Here is a 15,423-nt window from a genome sequence, read left to right on the forward strand (position 1 = left end):
CCTGTCTGATATCTGGTCAAGAAAAACTTGATATACTTGTTCTTGTTTGCACACAGTTGTATGCACACTTAAGTCGAGAACACCCACACCCATTTTTCTCAAGTCGAAGCTGAGATGGCACTCGTAGTGCCGGTACAATGTGTAGCACCCATTACATAGGAGCACACACTCCTGGTGCTTAGCACTCATTAAACACTCAATAAAGAATACAGTAAATTTGGGTTTATATCAATGCCCTACAGTTAAGTCTTGCCTAGCAAATACATCCACAACTAGCTAGCATATTTATAGTTCATCTACAACTAACCTAGCATGTAAACATTCATCCACAACTAACCCTAACATACATACATGCATATAATATAAATCAAAGGTTAGAGAATCTCACAACCGATTGCTTGGGATGACTGGAAACTTGTATTGACAAGTTTGGTGCTCACACCTTCTCTCTCCTTGGCTTCTTACTCTTCAAAGTAACACATCTTTGTTTTCTTCTCTTCCTCCTTGACTTTGAGTTAATGTATCATTAATACCTCTCAACCATCTCTTTTACCTTCTTTAATGGCCTAAGAACATTTATCATCAAGTATTCATGTTTATTCAAGGACCAACAAAGAGGAGGAAGCTTCTCTTGCCAAAATCGTAGTCTTCCTTCACTCAAAACTCTTTTTTTTTTTTTTGCTTCCATGATGTAGGGCTTGAAAAAAAATGAAGAAGCAGCAACTTGGTTCACCCAAATCCGAGTTAAAATGAGGGAGATATAACCATTTAAAGTTGGAGCAATGAGATAGCCTAAAATGGAATCTTTGCAGGAGTGGCGTAGGCTACGCCGGCGGCTCAAGCACAGGGGCGAAATCTGACCGTAGATCTTATATAAAAGATCTTATAATCTAAGTCGTCCGATTAAACCAACGGACAATAGATCCAAATCATTATATTTGAATCTTTCAAAGTCAAAGATGACATCATCATGACGTATGCACTGACATTGTCAGACACGTTGTCGATCACCGATTGGCTGGTGTAGCGAGTTTCACAGTACTCTGTCAGCTAACTTTAATAAAGCTCCATCAATCGTGACCGTTAGATCAGAATCGATCTGATATGATTGGCTCAGATCAAGATATGGAGAATCTCTTTATAGATTCTATGCACATGCGCTACACACAATCAAGACTCAATATGGTGAGGCACCACACCATGATGTTTGAGGGACCACCGTCCTGGCTGTCTAGGTGCTGCACCAGTACTCCCTGGATTAAACTGCGACGGAATACAAGACATCATACACCAACAGATATCATCTACATATACAACCACCACAAACTGACTGCTTTCTTCAGTTCTGATGTAGAGATTACTGTCCACTAAGCCTTTCTTGAAACCCAACTTGCACAAGTAAGAGTCCAATCTTGAGTACCATGCCCTTGGAGCTTGTTTCAAACCATACAATGCCTTCTTCAATCTGCACACAAGAGTGGGGTCTTCACTCAGTTGAAACACATCAGGCTGCTCTATGTAAACCTCCTCTTCCAAGTTTCCATTTAGAAAAGCTGATTTGACATCCATCTGATAGACCTTGAACCCCTTATACACTGACAAAGCCAAGAATATTCTGATAGCTTCAAGTCTTGCTACTGGAGCAAAAGTTTCCTCAAAATCAATGCCTTCCCCTTGAGCCTACCCCTTGCATACAAGTCTTGCTTTGTTCCTCACCACTTGACCATCTTCATTGAGTTTGTTTCTAAAAATCCATTTAGTACCAATCACATTCTTGTCAACTGGTTTAAGGACTAGATCCCAAGTGTGATTCCTCTCTATCTGATTAAGTTCTTCATTCATGGCCTTCATCCAACTCTCATCATTGCTTGCCTCATCAACAGTTTTTGGTTCAATCTTCGAAAGAAGAGAGTAGGTGTTGGTATTCATTCTTCTAGTCTAAACACCTACAGTGGGGTCACTAATGATTAACTCATCTATTTTTTGTTGATCAACTCTGTTGAATCTCCTTTGCTGATCTAAATCTACCTCAGCCTGTTCAACATCAACCTCATCTTTGCTTTTGGGTCTACTATCAACCAAGTTATTCTCATCATCAAGATCTTCAAATTCTAGAAGTTCATTTCCTAAGCCTGAAGGAATATCTCTTTTTTCATCAACTGCGACATCAGCACTCTCTACAATTTTTTCAAGACTGTTGTTATAGCATCTATAGGCCTTACTTGAAGTAGAATAGCCTAAAAATATACCCTCATCAGCCCTATCATCAAACTTACCCAAATCTTGGGTTGTGTTCTTGATATAACACTTGCTACCAAAGACCTTGAAGTGTCTTGCTGTAATCCTTCTTCTAAACTAGATTTCATATAGAGTCTTGCTTTCATGAGGTCTCAACATACATCTGTTATGGATGTACACTGCAGTTGGAACTGCCTCATTCTAGAACTTTTTACCCATGTCATTCTCTACTAACATTGTTCTAGCCATGTCTTGCACTGTTCTATTCTTTCTCTCTGCAACACCATTCTGTTGGGGTGTTCTTGGAGCTGAAGTTTGTCTCCTGATACCATGCTTATAGCAATATTCTTCAAAATCATCCCAACTGTACTCACCTGTTCTGTCATATCTCAAACACTTTATCTTCTTTCCTGTTTGATTTTCAACTTGCTTCTTAAAGATCTTAAATCTTTCTAAAGCTTCTGACTTATGTTTCAAGAACATCACCCACACCATTCTTGAATGATCATCAACAAACAACATGATGTATCTCTCTCCTGAGGTGATAGGTGTCCTCATAGGACCACATAGGTCTGTGTGAATCAACTACAATGGAGAACTGGAATAATACTCCTTAGACTTGTAGGAGATTCTGGTTTGCTTTCCCTTCTGACAAGATGCACATATAGGATTGGACAACTTCTTCAACTCAGGAACATAACTTACTGCCTTCTTCGAAGAAATCTTGGCAAGATTCTTGAAACTAATATGCCCAAGTCTTCTGTGCCACAATCATGTCTCCTCATCTATGCTGACCATGCAAGAATCTTTCTCTAACTCTGTCAAGGTGTACAGGTTCCCTGAAGTTCTCTGTCCAGTAGCTACAAACTTTCCACTACTTGATTTTCTTATCTCACATTCTTTACTAGTGAAAGTTACTTTATGCCCTTTGTCACAAATTTTACTGATGCTGAGAAGATTGTGTTTGAGCCCTTCAACATATAAGACATCAAGGGATTTCACCTTCTTATGGTTCAGACTTATGGACCCCTACCCTGTAATTCTGGCACCATTGTTGTTGTCAAACTTTACAGATTCACCTTCAAAGCCATGTAATTGTTCAAACCTTTCTTTATCTCCTGTCATGTGGCTTGAGCAACCACTATCAAGAATCCATGGAGTAGAGTCTCCTTGAGCCTTAAAAGCTCTCTGAATAACAAATGCTGCTACAGCTTCTTCATCTTCTACTCTCTTTCTCTAAACCCAGACTTTCTTGACGGATTGAGATTTCTTTGATTTCTTTAGTCTTGAGAACTGTCTCTCCATCTCATCATCTTCTATGTTTCTAAAAACTCTCTGCTTATCTCTGTTCTCCTATCTTTGTAGGGGAAACACACTCTATAATTCCTTGCAATATGTCCAAGGTTGTTGCATCTATAACATTCAATTGTTTCCTCCATGAGGGATGCAAAAAGATTTCTGTCCACATAACTCCTTGGACCAATGTTGAACTTGTAATTTGAGATCTTGTGTCCAAAAGTGTTGCATTTGTAACAATAACCTTGAAAGGTGTGCCTCTGCATCACAGATTCATCTGCCATCAGAAGCTCTAAAGTTGTCAAATGCTCTAGGTCTTTGTTGAGGATCTTGATCTTGACTATATCCATAGCTCTCTGCTCTCCTGCTTGGCTTTGCCAACTGTGGTTGTCTAGCATAGTTAGTCTTGTAGAATATAGATGGATTTCCTCTTCTGATTGGACCAGTTTGCTCTCTATCTTTTTGTACTGCTCTCTTGACATTACAAGTAGTAGCAACATATGCCTCCCTCTTTGACCATTCCTACCATTGACTTTGATAGGATTATGTACTATTTCTTTACCATTTGCCTTAGTATTTTTGAAAGATTCCCCAATAAATCTAAGCTCAAATTTGATGTGAGTCGGTCTTTGAGCATTGATGATGTCATTAAGCTTCCTACTGCTAGGATGCTCTTTTGGAATAGAGTCATATTCAACATCTTCATTTTTTAAGTCTTCTCTCTCAATCGCAGTTCTCCCATAGTCTTCAACCTAGCCTTTAATGAGGCTAGCTCATCTGCATAACCATCAAATTGTGCAAGAATCTCATATTGCTCCTCTAGTTGTGCTTTCAAAGCCACTTTCTTTAACTCAAGAGTGTTGTAGTCAATAGTCTTCTGTGAGAGTTGATACTCAAGATCATCTAAGGTCTTCCTTAACTTATTGGCTTGATCTCTCAATTTAAGAACTATTTGTTCTTGCCCCTTAAGGTCTTGAATGACCTTTTTCACTTTCTTCCTTCCTCTTTTAAGCTCTCTAAGGGCAACTGTGAGTTTCGCCTCTAAATGTGATTTTTCATCTTTCTCTTCTTCTTCTGTAGAATCTTCCTTACTAGAAGAATCTTCTTTGTTTTCTTCCATATCTATTGAGACCATGAACATAGCCTCATCATTTTCATCATTAGATGATTCTTCAGACTCTGTATCAGATGTGTCACTGCATTTCTTAGAAACCAAACTTTTCTTCTTGTCCTTACCTTTCTTATATTTGTTTAAGAAGAATTTCTTCTTTCACTTGAAATGACTTTTCTTTTCACTTTCATCTACGTCACTTTTCTATTTTTTCTTGGTTAAGACACTTGGTTGTAAAATGTCCAACCGTTCCACAGTTGAAGCATTTGAAAGGTAACTTGTCCTTGTATTTTCCTGTTCCCCTTTTCAACTTTCTGGTGAAATGAGCTGTAACCTCATCTTCACTCTCATCAGTATCCTCCACAGATAACTTAGTCTTCTCCTTGATTTTCAAGTTTTTCATTGCCTTGAAAGTAGCTTGTTTGTCAGTGGACTTTCCCTTTTTCCATCTCGTTTCAAGAGTTGTGAAAGTGCCATGCACTTGATCAAGAGTGATAGTGTCTAGGTCCTTTGTCTATTCAATAGTTGACACCTTGGAGTCATACTTGGGCAACAAAGATCTCAGGATTTTCTGACAAACAACTGAATCCTGTAGATTGGCTCCCAGACCCCTAATAGAGTTGACCACTTCATTTATCCTAATTATATAGGTGTCAATATTCTGTCCCTCTTGCATTAGTAGACTTTCAAGCTGGCCTCTGAAAGTCTGAAGCTTTGCTTTCATTATCTTTTCATCTCCTTCATAAATGCCCTTCAACCTTCCCCAGACATCCTTGGCTGAGTCACAATCCATTGCCTTAGCCATCATACTTTTATCCAATGCTGAGAATATTGCATTCATAACCTTCTGATTGTAACAATAAGCCTTCTTAGCTTCATTGTCAACCGGACCTCCTTCAGGTTCCTTGTACCCAATCAGAACTGATGCCCAAACATCATAACCTAGTGAACCTAGGTACGACTGCATTCTCCTCTTCCACAAGATAAAATCAAATCCATCAAACTTTGGTGCATGTCATGAATAGCTTTCACATGCCATATTGTCACTGCCACTGTCTCTGAATCACTCAGTTGTTGATCAAACTGTCATTGAGTATCGGTTCTGATACTAATTGTTGTAACTCGACAGTCACTGAGAGGATGGGTGAATCAGTGAGTTCAATTTTGATCCCCAAAAACCTGTCCGATGTTTGGCCAAGAAAAACTTAATATGCCTGTCTCTATTTCCACACACTCGTATGCACACTCAGTCTCTTATAGGCACTTCCAAGTGTGCACACTCATTTCACATTCTACGCATTTCAATATAAAATACAAACAATAAGTACCCACAACACAGGGTTTTTATGAGGTTTGGCAATTTGCCTACATCCCCGGAGTAGTGACTGTAAAGGCTTCGTACCTACTCAATACACTACTTTTGACTGCACCCACAGTCAGGAGCACCCACACTCAATTTTCTCAAGCCGAAGCTCAGATGGCATTCGTAGTGCTGGTACAATGTATAGCACCCACTACATGTGAGCACCCACTAAGCACTCAATAAAGAATATAGTAAATTTGGACTTATATCAATACCCTATAGTTAAGCCTTGCCTAGTAAATACATTGTTTGAGATTTAAAATATAACCGCAAGCGTACGGATCAATGTAGCTACGGGTCGAACACAGGGAGAGCAACCACTTTATTTTTTATTTCTTTTAATAATGCGAAAGTGAACTGATTAATGGTTGTGATCTAATTCTAATTACCGTCCTAAAAATAACGTCCTAACCATTCGTCATCTAAGAATTTAAAGACGCAAGCCACACAATTAAAATTAAATAAATAAATAACTAAAAGTAAACAACCCATGCAATTAAAAAAAAATAATAATAAAGGAAAAAAATGCTGAAATAAAAATAAAGTAAAAGAAAGGGGATAAAGCTAGAGAGAGACTCACAAGCAGGTTTCTCTACTTAGCCCGAGGGATTCATCATAATATGAGCTTCCCTACTTGACCAGAGAGTTACTCTTACAAGGGTTTCTCTACTTGACTTTAGGGAAAGGGAGACAATTAAAATAAAAACAATAAATTGATGGTTCTATGGCCAGGAGGGGCAAAGCCAACACATACACTAGCCATGAACCTTGGGGGAGAGGGATAGCAATAATGTAACGACTGAAAATAAAAATCCTAAATTAAGAAAGAAAGGGTAGTCAAAAGAAGGAATGAGAGGGGGGAGAGAAGACTACTGAAGGAGCCTACTTACTTGAATCAATGCTTGAACTTGAAAAAAAAATTGCTCCACAGCTCATGATCTTGTCACCTAGATCTAAGCCTAGAACTATAACTAAAAAAATTACAACTCAATTGCATAAATCATAAACATAAAAAGAACTGAATAAAAATAAAAGAGTACTTGCATTAATTGAAATAAAAAAAAAACTATTACAAAAGTGATTAAAGCAAAAATAGAGAAGAACTAAAACCAAAGAGTGAGAGAGGGAGATAGAGAGCAACTAAAAAAAACTAGAAGAAGAATGAATTGTGTCTCCTCCTCTTACATGAGTTGTATTTATAGGGAATGGAGAGGTAGGGTAACAATTTTTTATTTCCTAAAAGAGAGAAACCCACAATTGATTGTGAGATCTTTTGAGTCCAAAAGTGCTAAGATGGAGGAGAGAGAAGAGAGAAATAAATTTTGAGAAATTTCCTAAAATTTTTTGCTTATTTTCTTTCCTTTTTTTTTTCTAATTTATTTTTCTTCTTTTTTTCTCTCTCCTAGGGACGATTTTTTTTTCTTCCTTTGTGTGATTTGGACAATCTTTGGTGATGATGTGGAGGTTTGGTGATGATGTGGAGGAGAGAGAAGATTTGGACAATCTTTGGTTCTCCCTTTTTTTTCTTTCCTTTTTTTTTTCTTCTCTTCTTGCTTCCACGATTTTGCTTGCTTCTAATTTGATGTGGAAATCCCCTCCATGCCCTTAGTGCTTTAAGTGAGTGAAAAGCAGGAAATCTTCAACAAAATCCTCTAAAAAAAACAACCATGAGATTCGAACTTGAGACCTCTTGGTGAGCAAGGGAATTTTGTACACCATAGCTCACCAACTAAGCTAGGTAGCTGTTGTTACCAAAAACAAATCTTTAATCACTTAAGGATGTGGTCCATCGATCCTTGTTGGCATTTGGAGTATTCCTTGTACCTCTGGGACAATTGCAAACGGGCTGGTTCTGCATCTCGGTTCAGTTCTGATCCATTATTCTTTTTCTGACCCGAAAAAGAATAATCATTTGTACGGGTGACCAAACGAATGTGTACTTTTAATTGAACACGTCCATCTTGCTCAGAATTTCATCCTCTTCGCAACCATGGAAAGAAATAGGACCTCTTTACGTGTAAAATTGAAGATATAGCTCCCGATAGTCCTTAAGGCCTTGAAAATATAAAACCTGCAAAAAGAGAGTAAAACCCAAGGTAGCTCCATTCTAAATATGTAAAATGCATGTTTTACTACCCTAGATTTCACACATAAATGTGCTCATCAGAATTCCCCCACACTTAGACTTTGCTAGTCCTCGAGCAAAACAAAAAGAAAAAGAATAAAGATAAAAAAAAACCTAACTCACTTTCGTAGGAATCACGGTTGCACTTAGCATGTGCAACAAGCCTTTAAACCCCTAGGTCACCCCTAGTGGACGAGTTGTGTCTCGTGGGTGTTTGCAGTGAATATACACCCAAAATTCAGAATAAACAAATCCCAACTTTGGCTAAAGGTAAGGCTCATACCGATCCGGAGCAAAGATAATTCCTCTTACAAGGAACCCCCACACTTGAACTTTTATTACCCTTTATCAATTCCAGGCACTAGCATATTTCTTAATTTGGAACTCCACCTCGTCTCTTCCAAAACATCCTTATCTTAAGGCAAAACCACTTGTGAAGAAATAGGGAACCAATGACTAAGGCGTTGGAGTGTTTTTGACCAAACATGTTACCAAGCAATAATGACATTTGCACATTTTTTTTCTCTTTTTTTTTTTCTACTAATAAACTCTATTCTACTCCACTACTTTTGGCCTGAATGACATGGTGGAGCAAACACCAGACACCCAAGTTACTATGTAGCTTCGCTTTTTGTATATGTCCACAAAGGCAGTGATGCTAGAGTTACTTCAGAAGTTTCCTCCCAATGAATTTTGATCAAGACACCACGCTTCCTGAGGCGCAATGCCCTGTCTAGTTCCAAGGGAATCAACTCTTATTCTTCTTTATACCACATTTCACATTTCATTTAAAATTGTGCATTTGTCAACCCATGCCAAATTAAAAAGAAGGTCTCAACTCCAAATCAAAAATACAAGGAACCCACAGACTTACAGAACCCACAGACTTACATATGGTCCATCACCATAAAACAGGGGTCTCTTATTTTTCAAAAGAAAGTCTCATCTCAAGACACATGCTTGTTTCTTTCTTCTCAACAGGGTTTTTATACGTTCAAAATGGGTACCTTTGTCAAAACTTTTATTTTCATACATCAAGCATCCGAATGGTCTGATCATTAGCCAAAAGCCAAAGTAAGACTTCATCCTTAGCAAGCTCAAAAATAAAAAGAAAAACAAACAAAACAAAGTGAAAGAAAAAAAAAAAAAAAAAAACTGGTTTCCCTCCCCCACACTTAAGTCATGCAATGTCCTCAATGCATGGAAAGAATTAAAAACAAAGACAATGCAAGGGGGTCATACCTGAATAACAGTTAGTCATCAGTGTAAAGAGGTTCATGGAGATCCATGACCTCTTCACTACTAGTAGTGGGAAACTCGAGGAACGGTTTCAAACGCTGACCATTAACCTTCGAAATTACCCCTGTTCCTGGATTCAAAATCTCCACAGCCCCATGGGGATATACATTATGAACAATAAATGGGCCATCCCATCGGGATCTAAGCTTACCAGGAAAAAGATGCAATCGAGAGTTGTACAATAAGACCTTATCACCAATTGCAAAAGATTTACGCAGAATGTGTTTATCATGGAAAGCTTTGGTCTTTTCCTTGTAAATTCTAGAACTTTCATAGGCATCATTCCTAAGTTCCTCCAACTCAGATAGTTGGAGCCTACGATGAATTCCCGCATCAGACAAATCAAAGTTAAGCTTCTTAATGGCCCAAAAGGCCTTATGCTCCAACTCAACTGGTAAGTGACAAGCTTTTCCATACACCAAACGGTAGGGAGACTGACCAAGGTCGGTCTTGAATGCAGTCCGATGGGCCCACAAGGCATCAATGAGCCTAAGGGACCAATCCTTACGGTTGGGATTAACAGTTTTCTCCAAGATTTGTTTGATCTGCCTATTAGACACCTCCACTTGGCCACTAGTTTGAGGGTGATAAGGGGTAGATAACTTATGGGTGATCCCATACTTTTTCATTAAGGCCTCAAAAGGCCGATTACAAAAATGAGTACCCCTATCACTAATTATTGCACGTGGTGCACCAAAGCGGGAAAAAATGTTCTCTTTGAGAAACTGGACCACCACTTTGTGATCATTAGATTTACAAGGTATGGCCTCTATCCATTTAGAAACATAATCAACGGCCAAAAGTATGTACAAATTCCCAAAGGAATTAGGGAATGGTCCCATAAAATCGATGCCCCATACATCAAAGATCTCAACTACCAAAATAGGGTTGAGGGGCATCATGTTCCTTTTATTGATACGGCCAAAAGACTGGCAGGCAGGGCAAGCCTTGCAAAAATCAAAAGCATCTCTAAAAAGAGTGGGCCAATAAAATCCGCATTGGAGAACCTTTGCGGCAGTCTTCTTAGGTCCAAAGTGTCCACCACATGCATGATCATGACAAAAAGAGAGAATGGAATGTTGCTCATGATCAGGAACACATCGTCGGATAATCTGATCTGGACATATCTTAAACAAATAAGGATCATCCCAGAAAAAGTGCTTAACTTGGGAATGAAACCTATACTTATCTTGGGTGGACCAGTGATCCGGAGTCACACCTGAAACTAAGAAGTTGACAATGTCAGCAAACCATGGTTCACTGGACATTGCAAATAATTGTTCATCTGGAAAGTTCTCGTTGACTGGAGAATCAACAGTCAAGGAATTGGGAAGCCGGGATAAATGGTCTGCAACTAGGTTTTCAACTCCTTTCTTATCCCTAATTTCTAAATCAAACTCTTGCAAAAGTAAAACCCACCTAATGAGACGGGCTTTGGCATCCTTCTTCTGAACTAGGTATCTGAGGGCAGAATGATCAGTATACACCACCACATGTGAACCAACTAAGTAAGACCGAAACTTTTCTAATGCAAACACAACAGCTAAAAATTCTTTTTCAGTGGTTGTATAATTGAGTTGTGCATCATTTAAGGTCCTACTAGCATAGTAAATGACAGTGGGCAACTTATTAATCCTTTGACCTAAAACTGCTCCTATGGCAAAATCCGAAGCATCACACATCAGTTCAAAAGGTTCAGTCCAAACAGGTGGTTGAACAATGGGTGCATTGGTCAACTCCTTCTTAAGTTGCTTGAAGGATTCTAGGCACTCTTTGGAAAACTCAAAAGTCTGATCTTTGACAAGTAATGAGGTGAGAGGTCGGGCTAACTGACTAAAGTTCTTAATAAACCTTCTGTAGAAGCCTGCATGCCCTAGAAAAGACCGAACATCCTTAACAGATTGAGGAGGTGGTAAATTATCAATTAAATCCACTTTGGCTCTATCTACCTTAATTCCCTCCTTGGATATTACATGGCCTAAAACAATACCAGATTTAACCATAAAATGACATTTCTCCCAATTCAAAACCAAATTCTTAGATATGCACCTTTTCAAAACTAGGGAAAGATGATGAAGACATTCAGAATAGGAATTCCCATGAATTGAAAAGTCATCCATAAATACTTCTAAGAATCTTTTGGACCATGTCAGAAAAAATGCTCATCATGCATCGTTGGAACGTAGCAGGGGCATTGCAAAGCCCAAAGGGCATACGCCTGTAAGCAAATGTTCCATATGGGCATGTAAAAGTGGTCTTATGTTGGTCCTCTAAAGCAATTGGGATTTGGTTATAGCCGGAATATCCATCAAGAAAGCAATAGTATTCATGTCCAGCTAACCTCTCTAACATCTGGTCAATGAATGGCAATGGGAAGTGATCCTTCCAGGTTGCCGCATTTAACTTCCTGTAGTCTATGCACACTCGCCATCCTGTTTGGACACGGGTAGGGATCAACTCATTATTGGCATTAGGAACTACAGTCACACTAGACTTCTTAGGCACTACATGAACTGGGCTTACCCATTGGCTGCCAGAAATAGGATAAATTATTCCATGATCCAAGCACTTTAGGATCTCTTTCTTAATAGCTTCCATCATCACTGGGTTAGCTCTTCTTTGGGGTTCCGTGGATGATTTGGAATCCTCCATAAGATGTATATGATGTTGCACAATAGAAGGGCTTATACCCTTGATATCAGCCATGGTCCAACCTAGGGCTTCCTTATTATCTTTTAACACTTTAAGTAACTCCTCTTCCTGGCTAGAAGTCAAATTTGAAGAAATTATTACAGGAAGAGACTGGTCAGGCCCTAGGAAAGCATATCTCAAATTAGATGGCAACTCCTTAAGATCTAGCTTAGGGGGCTCAACTATGGAAGGTTTGGGAATAGAATTGGAAAGGGGTCCTAAGGGCTCCTCAAGTGTGTGAAGACTCAAGACTTCAGAAAAGAAATTTTCACTCTTATCATCCAACTCATCCATATACTGTTGGAATTCTGAATCAAAATCAATATCAAAGTTGGTAACTAAATCATAGGAAAAATCCAGAAAATCCTCAAGCATATTGATCTCTTCTTCCATATGTGGTTGCTTGCCAATCCTAAACAAGTTAAACTCAACAGTTTGGTTACCAAAAGATAATCTTAGGAAACCATTTCGGCAATTGATTAATGCATTACTGGTAGCCAAGAATGGTCTTCCTAGAATTATTGGGATCTCATCCTTGGTTGAGAAGGGCTTAGTATCTAACACAATGAAATCAATAGGGAAAATAAATTCCCCCACCTTTAGTAAGACATCCTCAACCATCCCTTTAGGAATCTTAACAGATCTATCTGCCAACTGAAGAGTAGTTCCAGTGGCTTTTAATTCTCCCAATCCTAGTTGCTTGTACACATGGTAAGGTAAAAGATTCACACTTGCGCCAAGGTCAAGTAAAGCATGCTCAATATAGGTGTTACCTATGACACAAGATATGGTAGGGCTCCCTGGATCCTTATACTTGGCTGCTATAGGCTGAGTAATTATGGAACTAATGTTACCTGCCAAGAACGCCTTTTTGGGCACACTAGTGATACGTTTGTGAGTACACAAATCTTTCAGTACCTTTGCATAGGCGGGGATCTGGGATATGGCATCCAAAAGAGGGATGTTTACTTCTATCTTTTTGAAGACTTCTAAAATTTTGTCCATGGAAGCAGTCTTCTTTTTGTTTACCAAGCGATTAGGAAATGGGACAGGATGAACATAAGGACTGCTAGGGATTTGCCCTTGTTCAGAAGAATCATTTTGGTTTCCTCAACCAAATCATCTTTAGTTTCAGAAAAATCTTTAGGTTCATCAGACGAACCTGGAACAAGAGGCACATTTGTGTCCTCAACTGAAGAAGAGTTAACAGGAGTAATGGATGGGGAAGATTTAGGAACGCTCTGTAGGTACTCTCTACCACTCCTAAGGGCATAAACAACATTACATTGGTTAGAGGGCCCTTGTTGAGTCTGACCTTGCACTATATTCAGTGGTGCATTAGTTGGTCCTTGTAAACTAAAAGGCTTGATGATGCCTAGGGTTAGGCTCTGGTTGACTGGGTAAAGTTCCCTTCTTCCTCTCATGCATAATTGAGACAACTTGGGTAAGTTCTCTCGTAAGATTTTGATGGCTTGTCATGAGGAGGGCCATATTTTTTTCCAAGTCATTTATTCTACTTGCCTCTCCAGTGTTGGTAAACCCAGGGGGTTGCTGATAAGATGATAGAAGAGGGGCCCTAGGAAAACTCGCCTGAGGTCCTACATTTGACCTAGGAAAAGAATTTTGAGAAAAAGATTGTTGTGCAAAGGGAGGCCTTTGGGGTCAACAGGTTGACCTTGATTATAGAAATTGGAAGGTCCTGCTTGGTTGCCCTGATTCCAAGAAAAATTTGGGTGATTTCTCCATCCTGGATTGTATGTGTTACTATATGGATTATTCTGGTATAAGGCATTAACACTATCATTAGAAGTGCCCCCAGAGGTGTTAGGGCATTCTTCTATGACTCTCTAGGAACAATAGCCTCAATCCTCTTGATTAGGCTATCCAAATGGGCTTCCTTGGCTACTATCCCTTATCCACAAAATATCCTTTTCCTCTTATAGTTCTTTCACTCTCTTGGGTTGATTCCCATTCACGGGTTTTGTCAGCTAAGTCAAGTAAGAATTCCCATGCCTTTTCTTCATCTGTAAAGGATGTGAATCCCTCAGGGCACATAGATTCTATCATTTGTTTAGTTGGGTAATCAATACCCTCATAAATTATTTGACATAAATGCCATAGGTCTAGGCCATGGTGGGGGCATTCTTGGAGTAGATCCTTGAATCTCTCCATAAGTTTGGAAAATGACTCACTAGGCTTTTGCCTAAACTGAAGGATATCACTTCTAAGCTTATTGGTCTTGTGAGTTGGGGAAAACTTCTTAAGGAAGACAACTGTGAACTGTTCCCATGAGGTTATGGAATTTGTGGGTAATCCATACAACCACTTCTTAGCTTGGTCTTTCAATGCAAAAGTGATAAACCTAAGCTTAACAGCATCATCAGAAAACTGTTGGATCTTAATTAGAACACATACCTTTTTAAATTCCCTTAGAAATAGGTATGCATCCTCAGAGGTCAACCCATGGAAGTGGGACAACATAGTGATGTATTGAGATTTGAGTTCAAAATTATTGCCCTGGGCTTGTGGTAGAACTATACAGGAAGGTTGGGCTGTTCTAGCAGGGTAGAACCTATCTTTCAGAGATTTAGGTGAAGGGTTTTGCTGTTGGTCTCCCATATTGAAGGGTTTTAGAGAGAGCAAACGTATAGGGTCACTACTTGTTGGATCTCTTCTTTCTAACCGATTCTTAGTATTACGTACCCACTTAACACTCATGCAACAGAAAAACTTTCCACAACTAAAGTAAGACAAGCACAAAAGAATGGATAGCAAAACTTTTTGATGATTTTTTTGATTTTTTTGATTTTTTTATTTATTTATTTTTTATTTTTTTTTTTTTGCTTTTTGGGAGTTTACCGACAAGGATCCGGGGTTGCTCAGGTCAATTCCTGAGGTACTGCTACAGGGCGAAACCTGTCTTTATCATACTGTGAGGCATGGTGACCTCCACTGATACAACTATTATTGCAAGTTGTTATTCTCAGGAATTCAATAAAAAAAAAAGAAAAAATATAAAGCAAAGCAAATAAAGCACTCCGATTTACCAAAAGAAAGTGAAAAATAACATGGAACTGTCTCCCCGACAACGGCGCCAAAAACTTGTTGAGATTTAAAATGTAACCGCAAGCGTACGGATCAGTGTAGCTACGGGTCGAACACAGGGAGAGCAGTCACTTTATTTTTTATTTCTTTTAATAATGCGAAAGTGAACTGATTAATGATTGTGATCTAATTCTAATTACCGTCCTAAACATATGTATCTAAAATAACGTCCTAACCATTCGTCATCTAAGAATT

General features: G+C 38.9%; 1 non-coding gene across 1 annotated transcript; it reads left to right on the forward strand.

Moving 5' to 3' along the window:
* The first annotated feature begins 14,248 nt into the window (after positions 1-14,248).
* On the forward strand, positions 14,249-14,355 carry LOC122065952. Its single transcript, XR_006136167.1, has one exon. It is a non-coding gene; the product is annotated as a small nucleolar RNA R71 (small nucleolar RNA).
* Positions 14,356-15,423: the final 1,068 nt, after the last annotated feature.

The sequence above is a fragment of the Macadamia integrifolia genome, unplaced genomic scaffold (assembly GCF_013358625.1).
Source record: "Macadamia integrifolia cultivar HAES 741 unplaced genomic scaffold, SCU_Mint_v3 scaffold2159, whole genome shotgun sequence".
NCBI classification, from domain to species: Eukaryota; Viridiplantae; Streptophyta; class Magnoliopsida; order Proteales; family Proteaceae; genus Macadamia; species Macadamia integrifolia.